At 29.1% G+C, this 14,193-nt stretch overlaps 1 long non-coding RNA gene and 1 pseudogene across 1 annotated transcript; both read left to right on the forward strand.

The window, feature by feature from the left end:
• The first annotated feature begins 1,457 nt into the window (after positions 1-1,457).
• On the forward strand, positions 1,458-11,017 carry LOC149890883 (uncharacterized). Its single transcript, XR_016450426.1, has 5 exons — positions 1,458-1,520; positions 6,295-6,325; positions 6,431-6,493; positions 6,822-6,984; positions 7,787-11,017. It is a non-coding gene; the product is annotated as an uncharacterized LOC149890883 (long non-coding RNA).
• On the forward strand, positions 1,886-4,707 carry LOC149890884 (uncharacterized; annotated as a pseudogene).
• Positions 11,018-14,193: the final 3,176 nt, after the last annotated feature.

The raw sequence follows: 14,193 nt of genomic DNA on the forward strand, positions 1-14,193 counted from the left end.
ATATAATATATTATATTTATATATATACATGTGTATACATATATATATATACACATGTGTATGTATATATATATATATATATAAATATATACATATATATAATATAATATATTATACATATATATTATACATATATATATATATAGTCACATCGGAAAAGAGTACCATAGCAACAGGTTACAAAAACTTAACGATTAAGATTTTATTTTAACCCTGCAAAAAAAATTGAATCCTCATATAAGCAAAAAATGCAAAAAAGGTAAAAGGTTCATCTTGCTGAATAAATAAAAATTTAAAAATTTCTACGCTCAAAATTTTTTTAAAAAACGTTTAAAGATTATAAACAAAAAGAGTAAAAGTAGCTTTAGCTGAAAGTAGATTTTATTCACATTCAGAGGTCTTGTATTTTATTTAAAACATTTCTTAGTACAGGTGAAAGTTATTTTCACAATAATTTCATTTAAAAAATAGTTAAAAGCCTATTTAATTATCTAAAATTAAACAAGTTACTCGTTGTCAATGATAAGTTTTGCATCCGTAGCCATTTTTAAAATTTTAAATTATTTTTAACTCTACTGCGCATGCGCATAATAACTTTCCTCTTACAAACGACCGTGTTACTAATAAATTTCAATGAAAGATAAATATATAAATAACAGTTCTGATAAAATATATCATTATAATGAATAAAAAAAACAAATATACTGAATTCTCTACTGTCAAAAACCGCCCCTCCCTCTAACACTATGTAACGGAAGTGGAAATACATACCTCCACTGCGTGGAAAAATAGGGTATGTGGTCATGAATATTTTTTGATGAAATTTGGCAGGGACATAGAAAATAGATCTATACAGTTGCCTATAAAATTTTAAATATGTACCAACATGCCTTCAATATTAATGCACCTCCGGAACAGAAACGAAATTTTAAAACAGAATGAAAATCACTGGTAACTGTAAAAAAAAACAACAGAATTTATAACAAAAAGTAACAGTAACAATAGCAGAAACAGTTTTATAAAGTGTATCAGTCACAGTAACGCTAAAAGAGGTGGAAATGGTACCTCCACTGGGTCGAAAAATACAGTATGTGGTCATGAATATTTTTTAATGAAATTTGGCAGGCACATAGAAAATAGATCTATACAGTTGACTGGAAAATTTCAAATGTGTACCAACATGCCTTCAATATCAATGCAGTGCCAGAACAGGAACACAATTATAAATAGCAATAAAAAAAGCTGAAAAATTTATTACACGTAAAAAAAACCATAATTTATTCAACATAAAACATTCTACTTTTTTAATAAAGTCTAAGCTAATATAAAATTCTAAAAAAAAGACAAATAAATACATCATTTCCACACCGACTTCGAGCACGCTGTGAAAAAAAAGGTCACAGTTTTTGTCTTTAAAATCGGTGCCGTAAAATCCCAGATACGCACGTACCCACTATATGGAAAATTACATGAGAGATTATAGAAGTTTTAAAAAATTGTTTAATATTTATGAGGAAGAGGTTAGTGTTAAAATTGATACCAACTCCGTTTCTTTTGTTTCTTCTAAGGGTATGGGTAACTTTAAATATTTTGAAGAAGATGAAGAAGAATAACAAGATGATAAAGAAGAAGAAGATGATGAAGAAAAAGACCGAGAAAAAATTGATCAATCAGAAAATGGGGTTTCTCAATCCATTAAGACTCAAAATTTTCTTCATAAATGGGCTGTTCAAAATAATATCAAGTCTAAACCATTAAATGAGCTATTGATACATTTGAACTCTTTCCTAAAAGACATTTCTAAAAGTGGAACAACTTTAAAAAACTTTTAAGAAGTGTGAATGTTGAAAACGTTGCTGGAGGCAACGTTTTCAACATTCACACTTCTTAAAAAATTGCACAAAGTATTTTTGTAAAATGCTTTGGAAAACAGTCAGAATTTACTCTTATTATAAATGTTAATGACACTCAAATATACAATAGTAAAAAAAAGCAAATGTGGCCTATATTATGTACTGTAAACCAACAAGGTCAATATAGAATTGCTTTATGGTATGGTGAAGGAAAACCTACAATTCTTGGACAGGGTGGCCAGCCAACTGGAAATCAGGGCAATCAGGGAAAAGTCAGGGAAAAGCATTTTAGTCAGTGAAATCAGGGAAAAGTCAGGGGTTTTTACTTTTTTTGTTAAAAGTCAGGGAAAATTAAATTTAAAAATAAATGAGTAGCCTCCTTGACTGAAATGGCCCCCTTGGCCTTGAAGAGGTGAATAATACAAGGAAAGAAAAATTTAATTTATTTTAATATTTTTTTTGTTATTGTAGTTACAACCCTCTTAAATTCTGATAAAAATAGTAAATATGATTGCTATTATATTATTATCTAAAGTTTGAAACTTATTTTTAAAATAAATTTTTTTTATATTCAATTTATTTAACTGTGTGCTTCTATATGAGTTAAATATATTATATCTATATAATATATTTTATAACTGTATGTTTATGTAGTGTAGATTTTTTCCAGGTAAATAGTTAAAAAATAGTAACAATAATGTCTAAACTAACTTATTTCGACAATGACTGGATCAATCATGAATTCCATCCATCATGGGGTTGGCTAAAGAGAACCAATGATAAAACAAAGGCTTAGTGTATGAAAAAGGTGTAGTGTATGTGAAAAACATTTTCTCTAAGTAATGTGGGTATAATGGCAGTTAGAAGACATGAAAAAAGTGGCAAGCATTTAAAAAACATATCTTTAAAAAGTCAACCAAAAGTACTAGATTATTTTAACAGTAAAATGTCACAGAAAAATACAGCATCAAAAGCATCTGCTTCATCAATTTCATTAGTTACTGATTCATTTCTAAAATCTTCTCAACTAGTTTCAATTGTTTCAATAACTTCTTCCAGCCCAGTAGTACCACCTTTCTCTCTATTTACGACTCAAAATGATGTAACACGTTCTGAAATACTTTGGGCGCTATACGTAACTCAGCAACATTTTTCATACAGATCATGTTCCAAAATTGGACTTCTATTTCAGCGAATGTTTTCTGACAGTTATATTGCTAAAAAAATGACTATTGGGAAAACTAAAGTGGCCTATAACATTACACACGGACTTGCCCCGTATTTTCATGATCTAGTTTTAAAAGCTGTCTTAAACTCTAACCATGTATGTCTTGATGAATCTTTAAATGAAGTTGTTCAAAAAGGCCAAATGGATATTTGCATTCGATATTGGGATGTGATGCGTAACTAAGTGACTACAAGATACTTTTCGTCTGTGTTTCTTGGCCATGCAACTGCTTATGATTTGTACAAAGGTTTTACAAATGTCCTAAATGAAAATCTCCAAGCTAAAATTTTACAAATATCTATGGATGGACCAAATGTAAATTCGAAGTTATTTTGATATACTCAGTGATGAATTCGGTAAAAAATTTGAAACATCTATTCTTGAAATGGGGTCATGTGGCCTACATGTTGTACATGGTGCATTTCAAACAATTATACTGTAAATATTGTTACTGACGCTGTCAATGATCTTTTGATGCCAGCTAAAATTTCATTTTTTCAGTACTTGGCTTCAATTGTAGAGCCTTTCTTAAGACTTTTTCAGTCAGATTCTCCATTAGCACCTTTCCTTTACCAAGAACTAGAAAAACTAATGAGATCTGTCATGCAGAACTTTATTAAAAAAGATGTATTAGATGAGGCAAAATCTATTATTAAGCTAATGAAAATAGACCTAACCATGCATAAGTGTCACGAAAAAGAAATAAAATTTGGTATTGCAACTTCTTCGCTTCTTTGTAAAATAAAAGTAAGTGAAAATCAAAAGTTACAATTTCGAAGTGATTGTATCCAGTTTGTATATCGGAGTAGTTGATAAACTGAGGGAGAGAAGTCCTTTAAAATATAAACTTACAAGAGCTATATCTGCTTTAAACCCCATTACTATTTGTTCTAATTCTGACATAGGAAAAAGCAGAATGACTGATTTACTCACAATCCTTCACGAATCTAAATGGATTAATGCCACATTAGCTGATAAGGTCAATATTCAGTATCAAGATTTATTTGATCTTGCCAAAGGCATCCACAGATTACAGTTTACAAATTATAATGTTTATAAAGATAGGTTGGATGTTTTTTTAATTCCTTTTATATGCCAGAATTTTAGTTCCTTATTTGAAGTATCCAAAATTGTCTTCACTTTTTCACATGGAAATGCACAAGTTGAAAGTGGGTTTTCTATCAATTCAGATGTTCTTGTAGAAAATTTACATGAGAGCTCTGTAGTTGCCCAAAGACAGGTATATGATGGAATTCACCATGTTAATGGAGTTTGCAATGTTGAAATAACCAAATCAATGATTAAAAGTGTAAATATGTCTCATTCACAGTACAAAGATTCATTGAAACGAAAGAGAGAAGAACAGATGCAAGAAGAAAAAGAAAGTATTGATAAAAGAGTAGCTGTGCAGAAAATCAAGGAATTAAATGCTAAAAAAACAAAGCTAAATCAACATCATCAGGAAGATATACGCGAGATTGAAGCTAAAATAAAAATGCTTTCACGCAAAATGGAATGAACAGATTTACATTTTTTTGATTACATACATTTGAATTATTTTTACTTCCTTAAATTTAAAAATGATTTTTAATCTGAAATAAATCATTTTTGAAAAACAAAAAAAAACATTTTTTTAAAATTTTAAATCTTTACTTTTTAACATTTTTATATATGTGTGTGTTATTTCTTTTGAAAGTTTAAGATAATTCTTTTAAAGATTTCTATAAAATTTTCTGAACCCTAATTGGTAATATGCAAATCTATTATATATATTGGTAGCAGACCCAGTATAGTACCTTAAGTTTTAATACAGTAGAAAAAGGTATATAAAACAATCAACAACTCAAATTTTTCAAAAAGTTGAGTTGAAGGCTATATAGACTAGTGATGTTTTATTATTAGATTAGTAGTTATTGCTTTTTTATAAGTTTATTACAAATTTTAAGGCTGAAGCATAAAATACGATCGTATAACATAAATGAATTCTCTACAAAAAAACTCTGACTTGTAGCTTAAAAGTTATTTCCTTTATTGATATTAAACTGGAAAAAAAGTTCAAGTAACTCAAGGAAAAATATAATAAGTCAGGGAGAAGTCAGGGAAAAGTCAGGGAATTTGAATGAACAAAGTAACTGGCCACCCTGTTGGAGATTAATTTAAAGAATTTGTTGCTGAACTGAAAACGTTTTTTTTGGATGGATATGAAGATTTAAGGGGGGATGGGGTTTAAGGCATTTGTATGTGATACACCAGTAAAAGCATTTTTAAAATGTATAAAATCTCATAGTAGATATGACAGCTGTGAAAGATGTGAAGAACATGGTGAATATCATAAAGGCATTAGATTAATGCACATTCTTTTATCTGATGCAATGTTAAAGATTACTCAATAGTTTGTTATTCTAAGGATTTGTTAAGATGGTTTTCAAAAGTAACAATTGTCTTTTATGGGCCATTGTTTGCATCATATAATGTGCACAGTATAATTAATTTAGCTGATGATGTTATAAACCAAAATTCATTATACAAAATGTCCGCATTTTCTTTTTAAAATTACCTTAGAAAAATTTTTTAAAAAATTCATAATGGTAGGTATACAGTTGCTAAGGCTGTCAAAAGGCTTGATGAACATGGTAAAATTGTAGATCTACTACCAACAAAAAGATCAGTGATCTATAATACACATTTAAGAAATAGTCTTTTACTTGAGCAAAAGAAGTTTTGTAGTAGTTGAAAGAGTTGTACGGAGCAAATGTTTATGAAAACTGTTTAAACTTTCAAAACTAACAAATCTCTTCAAAAGTCCTTTACCAAGTTTAGCCATTCATATATACCACTACCATGTCTAATTGCAAAAAAATTGAACTGGAACAAGATATATTGCTCCACAAAGCCATTATGATGCCTTGTGATAATGGTGGTTATGTACTTATTCCTCTTCTTCATTGTGACCTTAACAGCTATTTATAAAACTGTAATTTTGTTTGTTATTTTTATGCATTTGGGTTAATATGCGAACTAAATAATTTTTATTCTGTTATTTTACTCTGAAATTTTCTTATAAAAAAATAAAATAAATAAAAATCTATTTTAAAATTTATGATAATAAAATATAATATTTTTACATTTTGTTATTAGTTAAAACATCTTTGTTAAAAGGTTTTTAACAACAGATGGGTGCCAGAGTTAAATTTGTTACTTTTATTTTATCAGTCGAAATCCGATTTCCAGCAGCATTACACAAGTAATAGTACAGTTTTAATCTTTAAATATATTATATATTACTTTCTCTCTAAATCTCTCTCTATCAACCTATTTATACATGAATGAAGTAAATTTGTAATTGCAGGTTGTAGCAGTAAATCTTTGGATATTCATGACATAAATAACACTTCTATTTTATCACAAAATGGTATGTTAGCTATCTTCAATATTTACTTAAAGCTTTTAATGTTAATTTCTTTAGAAAAAAATCAAACTAAGGTGCGCAGTCAGGAATTTACTGCTAATGGATGCATTTTCCATAACCATGTTGATAGGACCATTTTATTTTGAAATATAAAAAGAATATTATAAAACTTAAATATATAGATACAATTTTATGTGCTATAAAAGTAAAATATTATAAACAAAGAAATAACCTGTTTTGTTACAGTAATCAAAGTGAAGTTATTTCTTAATTTATTACAACAAAAATCTATATTTTTTAAGTAATAGGTAGAGAAAATATTAAATCCAAGGTGCAGCTGAAGCAAAACCAAAAAGTATTTTGGAGAAGTTTTCAGGATTTCAACATACAGAGTCAGATGTTGGTAAAATATTTGTTCTGGTTACATTGAAAATGTCGAAAATTTGGGAAAATTAGACACTCAATTGAAAGACAAAAATCTATATTTGTAGATGGTAAGTTATGTTATCAATCAGTTCATTCATTCTTGTTTTGCTGTTGTCCAAAACACACAAGTATGTTTCATCAATTTTAGTGAAATAAAAATGGAGGAATATTCAAAAACCTTTTGACAGTTTTCTTGAACAATGATCCTCCATTTATCATATTAGATCCGATGGTGGGTAAAAAAAACTTATAGCAATAAGGGTAAAAAAAATTTAAATGATAAGTGTGAGAGACCAGTGGCTGATACAGAGTTACAAATTATTTATAACACTGTATCAGACAGTGTTTTTTATTTAAATTTTTATTCTTACAATAAAAAATTTTCTAATCTTTTAGAAAAGTAGTTTAAAACAACTTTTTGAAGTCACTTTTACACACACACACGCACACACACACACGCACACACACACACACACACACACACACACACACACACACACACACACACACACATTCTTATAAACATTATTTAGTTGCTATTACTTTTGTATTGCTGCAAGTGTGACAGGTAGTATGTGATGCATTTATGTAACACCCAAAATGTTCACTGTTGAGTGGGCAGAGTATTTAGCCAAATATTGAAAAGTAAATGTTACTCTCAGTGATGGATCCTAGAATTCCCAGTGGGGGTAGGGGATGATCCCAGGAAAATTACAACTAATTTTTTTTAGGAATTAAAACAAAAGTTTTAATTCCTAAAAAAAATTAGTTGTAATTTTCCTTTTAACTTCTCAAGGTGTCAATTTTTCATTGGTGTATTACTTTACTTGCTATCATCAAGTTACTTTGCTTGCTATTCTAACGTTTTAGATAATCTGGTGGAAGGGGGATGCATGCCTCTAGATCCCTTGCTGATTAAAGACTATTCTAAAGTTAATTATAAGTATATTATATATATTATATATTTATAAGCAAGAAGTTATTACTACAGGTGGCAGTTTTAGCCTAGTATATACAAAAAAAGTATATACGAGGCAATGAATAAACTAATGACAAAAGATGTTGCCTCAAATTATAATATCAAAGGCACTTCTCTGAAGACCAATTTTTGTATGGAGTTCAAAAATATTTATTCAGCCGTTATAGGTCTAGTTAAAGTAAATATTTTGATGAAGCGTTTTAAAAAATGTGACCGGCTCGTGTTCCAATAAAAAAAGATATTTCAATTCCAGGTTTTTGAGGTTCAGTTTCTTTTTTAGAAGCAGTCAAGAGTCATTATCTCGACTTCAATGATATTCAACTCCACAGTTTTATCGGAGATTGGTTACGTCAAGCTGGGGTCACTACTATAAAACTCATTCCGATCGGAATTCACGACCATTTCATCTGAAACCCGCTGAAATAAGCGGATTGTTACTATAAACATATTTTTTCGTAATTTCCGCTAATTTCAGCGTAAAAACCCAATTAAAGTTTACGCGATCTTTGTGTAGCGGAAATCGTAAATCCGATAATTTGAGCTAGCTTTTTTTTTTAACAGTTTCTTGTTTTGAAAACAAAAACAGAAATCAAACTCAATCTCTAACATTTCTCATTGACAAAATTAGAATAATAAGTTCCGCATTTCATTTTTCACTGTCCACCTCGACAACAGATAATTAACAGTGGGTAAGAAATTTAAAGTATGAATTTGCGCACGAATAAATTTCTACTTTTTCAGACCAAACTCTATTTTCATAAGAATTTCTCCACAAATAGCAAATACCAAGGTTATCATTAAATATTATTTGCAAAAGAAGAGACTATTAAGGTTAGTGTCACTAATCATGAAAGAAACTGCTTTGCCAATTACAAATACTTTTATCTAGATTTCTTTATATTGCAGTGGAACACATTGAATTTGAATATAAAAACTCAGAATTTAATTCTAGAATAGTTGTAATATATTCTATAGAACTATCTGAGTCTAATGTCAAAAATAATTTCATCCAGTGGTATTAGCTTTTGACTCCCCATACTACTTTTGTTAGAATCTGTCACCTTTGTAGTCACTTATTTGATGTTGTCCCAGAAGTCTTACATAGTTAAATAATACATTTTAAGTTTGTAACATTTTACAACATTGATTACATCCTATATTATGATATTGCATTATTGCAGTATTTTGCACCGTCTAAGAACCATTTACACCTTGGGCAATAGGTCACTTTTGCTATATTAAAATATTGTCAGGTAACTAAAACTGGTGCCTGGCAATTTTTATTTTAGTAAAAATGACCCAAATTTTCCAACTCACAAAATGTGTAAATGGCATCTAAGGGTCAACATAGAAAGGTGATACTAAAGCGATACTTTTTATAAAGTAAAATTATCAAGAATGTGATAACCACTGACATTCTCTAAATAGTTAAAAAGAGAATTAAATTTTTCAGGAGACAACAAAAAAAGTTTTCGATTGGTCAGAGCAAGCTTGACTATTACTTTAATTTCTCCAAAAAAAAAATTTCAAATAAATGGAATCGAATTGTTCAATTTTAGTTTCCTGTAACAACTTTTAGGATGTTTTTTGATGCTTTTTAAAGGTATTTATTTTTATTTACAGTAGAAGTGGCGAAGGCTTCAATTTAAGGGCTTATAATAAGTTGCATTTAGGACCAATACATTTTGTCTGGTCAAAATGGATCCTGCTTCTAACAAACCAAACTAACATCTAATGTGAATAAAACTTGGTAATCTAATTTTAAACTAGGTTTAGAATACTTTTGGAAATGTAAGAAATTATTACATGTCTTAGGTAGTAGATGTTTGGAATGGGGAGTCCATTTGCAACTGCTTTAGAATAGATAGCCTCAGATCCCAGCAAACATCGAGTCTAAAAAAGATGTCTTTTAGAGGTATAAAAAGCGTCTAATACGTCTAAAAGACATATTTAAGACATCTTTTTTAGACTAAATGTTTGCTGGGATGCCCAGGTTTTTTTCAAGATTGGTAACCTTTGGTGTTTTTGAGCCATCTGTGACTTTTCACCAAATCTTCTCATTAAAACATCTTTTAATTATTTAATCCAGTCTGCCAAATTTTTGTGACAAACTCAATGACACTCAAGCTATGTAGGCGTCTTTTTTCTGTCCCCTTGGATAAAAAACATTAAAGCACATTAAATATAATGAACTATGTGTGAGAATAGTATTATGTATAGGGTCAACACAAACAGGCAACAATAACAATAAAGAATAACTTTGATGTAATGTGATGAAAATTATTTAACATGACATAATAGTTTCACTACTTTAAAATTACTGTTTAATTGTGGCTGTGTGTCTGTCTTTGTTATGCCTTAGAAAAAAACTTTTTTTTTATTGGAAGTTCTTTGACATATAATTATTGCCTTTGTGGTATGTCTATAACATAGGAAAATTACAGTGAAAAAATTACTTATAACTATTTAATGGTTTTAATCGTTTAATAAAACATTGATTAGCTGGCCTTGTAAATTGATAAAGAACGTCTTAAAACTCCTAAAACATATAAACGTAGGACTGTGGTAGTTGCACAGAAAGATTTATAATTGGAAATAAATATAATGTATATTTAAGATAAGGATATTGGGTTTACTTACATTTCTTTTTTGAAATTTGTTTTTCTTGTAGCATTTAGTTGAAAGTTTGCACAACTATCTATAATATAAACAAAACAAAATGGAAAAAACAATAGATTAACTAGATAATATCTTTTTGTTTTTCATGAATCCGCTAATATTTTCGTCGGAAAGTTTTTACGATACGAAAAAAAATGTTTATAGTAGAGGCAATTAGGGGTTATCGGGTTTACGCCAATTTTGTCGAATCCGATGAAATTCATCGGGTTTACGATTTTTTAAGTTTCGATCGGAATGAGTTTTATAGTAGTGACCCCTGGTGTGTTAAGTATCCGCGCCGAGAAAAAAAGAACTGAAAATCGTAATAAAGCGTTATAAAAACTTTGTTCTAATTTTTTTGTTTTTTACTATTTTTTTGTAACCACGTTAAATAAATTTAGCTTTGTAATTTTATGATAAGAATTGCAATACCCTTGGTATTGTTTTTAATTTCAATTTAAAAATTGACTTCTAACTTCTGTTTATTGGTGCATTCACTACGAATCTGTTTGGCGCCTAGACATTTTTTATCAGTGATTGACAGTGGCAGTAAAAATTATAAGTTATTAGAAATCATTCCATTAGAAATCATTAATGACCAAGATTTACAGATAATCAGTGAATAAATACTGAATCACAACCAAATCACTAGTGAACTGGTGTTAAGTCAATGGTGATTATCACTGCTTATCCACTAGTGACAAGTCACCACTCAATCACTGGTGATCAAAAGTTTACAGATACACCAGTGAATAAGTACTCAATCACTACTAACGATAAGTGTTGAATCACTACTAAATCACCAGTGATGTGCGCATAGGGAAGAGCCTTCTGATTGTTAAAAGGCCATAATTTTTTTTTTATTTCTCACCTATGAAAGATTCCTTTCTAAATAGCTATGCTAATTTAAAGTAATAAATTTTCTTCGCTTTCTCATAAACAGAAAAAGTATGAATATTTTATGCTTAATAAAAACTTTGAAGACCGATAAGAAATGGAGTTATCTTAAGGTGGTACCAGGGTAAAAAAAAGGCTATTTTTGATAAAATTTTGAAAAATACCAATATTAATGTTTTGAATTCTTACATCTACCTATTTCAATGTGCGTTTTGCAAAAAGTCAAAAATTTTCTTAATTTTAATCAAATTTGCCCTTTTTTTAAAGAGCAGTTTGGTTCTTGCTTCATAGCAACGACCTTAGCAACGCTTTTTCTCCAACATCTCCTTAACCAAAAAAACGATTAACTTTAAATTTTTGCTGAACAATGCTCAAGACGTTTGGCTTCTCCTAAAATATTATTTAAAGCTTTAAGCTGTACGTTGAAACCACTAAAATTGTTCTCAAAGTAGAGCTCCTGAAGGACGGTAGTTACTTTTTTGTCAATCTTCCTTCAGTTTAAATTGAGTTACAATTAAAGATTTTTTAGTGTTTTTATTTATAAATGGGTTCTGCAAGCAGATATAAGTCCTCTAAAGGTAAAAAAAGAAAGATTTTTAGAGGAAAAGTTACAAGAAATAACGGTAATACAGAATTGAATATTACAAAAAATTTGTAAATAAATCGGACCATATTACAGAAGACTGTGTTAAAAAAAGACGTAAAAAGCTCAGAGCCATGAGAAAAGGGCAATGATAAAGATAAATTAGAAGAGGGAGAGACATATGGTTATGGTCATTATTAAATAGTTTGTGTTACCATATAATTAGAATATATAACTTTTTAAAACTTATTTTAGGATTTCTGCGACTTTTTTTTTCTCGCAAAATCTCAATTTTTCAGAAAAAAAAACTTTTTATAGAAAATAGTTAATGGGCTGAAAATTTGCAGGTTTAAAGATGAACATATTAGAAATGTTGTCTATGAAGCAAAATTTTTTAATTATTTTTTTAAAACTCATTTTTATCATGCTTTGGGTCCCAAACTTCCCTTAATTTTTATATTTTAAAGTTCAAATGTCAACCTGGTAAAATTAAAAATGTTTTAAAAAGTTCTATTTCTTAGACAACATTATAAATGTATTAAAGAACTCATGTTCAAAATTTCAAACAGTTTTGACACTTTTTGAGTTAGTTATATTAGATGAAAGAATAGGCAGTTTTGGGGGTAAAATAACACTAATTATGTGCATAGTTAATGACGTCATCACAAAAAAAATTTTTTTTTGGTAGTTTCAATTTTTTTTTTGATTATTAATAGAAAAAAGCTAAAGTCTATTAATAGTTTTTAATTTTTTGTTAAAAAGATGCCTTTACCCTGGTATCTCCTTAAATTTTGGCATGAAATTACCCTGGTACCACCTTAAAGATTGGCATGTGATGTATACAACTAATTTTTAAAAAAGATATTTAGAGTAATAAAAGGCAAAATGTGACACTGAACCACTAATTTACCTTTATCTAATACGGCATGTAACAATTTTTGAAAATAGAACTAGATATTTTTGAAATCCTCTAAAATCCTACTTTAACCCTACAAAGTAAGCAGGGGCAGATCTAAGGTTTGGCCATTATGGCAATGGCTACATTGTTTAAATTTAACGGCAGTCAAGTTAGTTATGGGTTTTTTCGCTTAAGGAATATCCCAAAAAATTTTAATTTGTCTGCCGTAATTTACGGATTTTGGCTATAGAAATTCCTGCCATGGCCACAACAGTTCTTATTATATGTTACCGACGTTTTATTCAACCAATAAATGCTGTGAAAAAATATTAAAGTATTGATTTTTTATGGAAGTTTCAACCGTGAAAATAAAATTTGGCCACACAGCTACAAGTTCCTGGATTCGCGCTTGATATGAGTTGGAATATTGTAAAAGAACTTCCAGGTAAAATCTTGTGCTTTACTGGTTTTGAACTAAAATTCCATTTCTGTTAAACGTTGTTAAAATTTGTAACTTACCATAATAAAGTAAAAGTAAAGAATGCAATAAAAATTACACAATAATAACAACAGCTATTTATAAAAAAAATCAGTTTCTGGATTTCAAAGTTACAAACTAAAAAGTGATAAAAAATATAAGTGGTCTTATCTTTTAACCACTACAAAAAGAAAAAGAAAAACGCTTTTAACTTCACAAAAGAAAACTTTAATAAGAAAATTGCAGTCTACAGAGACATAATTGGTGAAACGAGTTCAGACAATATCAAGCCACTGTTAAAGTTTGAATAGTTTAAGACTGGCAAGAATAAGAAACCTCCATAACTGGGTTAACGATGTTCTAAGGAATGGGAAATAGCTTACGTCATTAAAGCATTAATAGCCGGTAGTCAGTGTGGCAGTTAAATTTACAAATATATTCCTGAAATGACATATAATAACATAATCCATCACTCAATTGAAGGAAACAAAATCTTCGTTTAAGCATGACAGTGACGCATCCATAAAGCCCACAAGATTATACAAGATTATACAAATAATACAAAAAGTGTTAAAAAGTATAAAAACCCTTAGGATTATTGAGAAAGGAATTTTGATTAGATTATTTGGCCTGGTTCGACTTCTGGAACTTGTCACAGATAAAAGAAAAGCAGACGTTGAATTCATTCAAAGTTTATTGAAACTTTTGTTTATCGAGTTTCACCAATTAGTAAAAAAAAGGGCAAATTTTAGCCTGCAAACATTAAAGTAACGAAGCTGTTGAA

The sequence above is a fragment of the Hydra viridissima genome, unplaced genomic scaffold (genome assembly GCF_058129835.1).
Source record: "Hydra viridissima isolate aposymbiotic clone 2 unplaced genomic scaffold, HvirCarnegie_v1 scaffold_3, whole genome shotgun sequence".
Classification (NCBI taxonomy): Eukaryota; Metazoa; Cnidaria; class Hydrozoa; order Anthoathecata; family Hydridae; genus Hydra; species Hydra viridissima.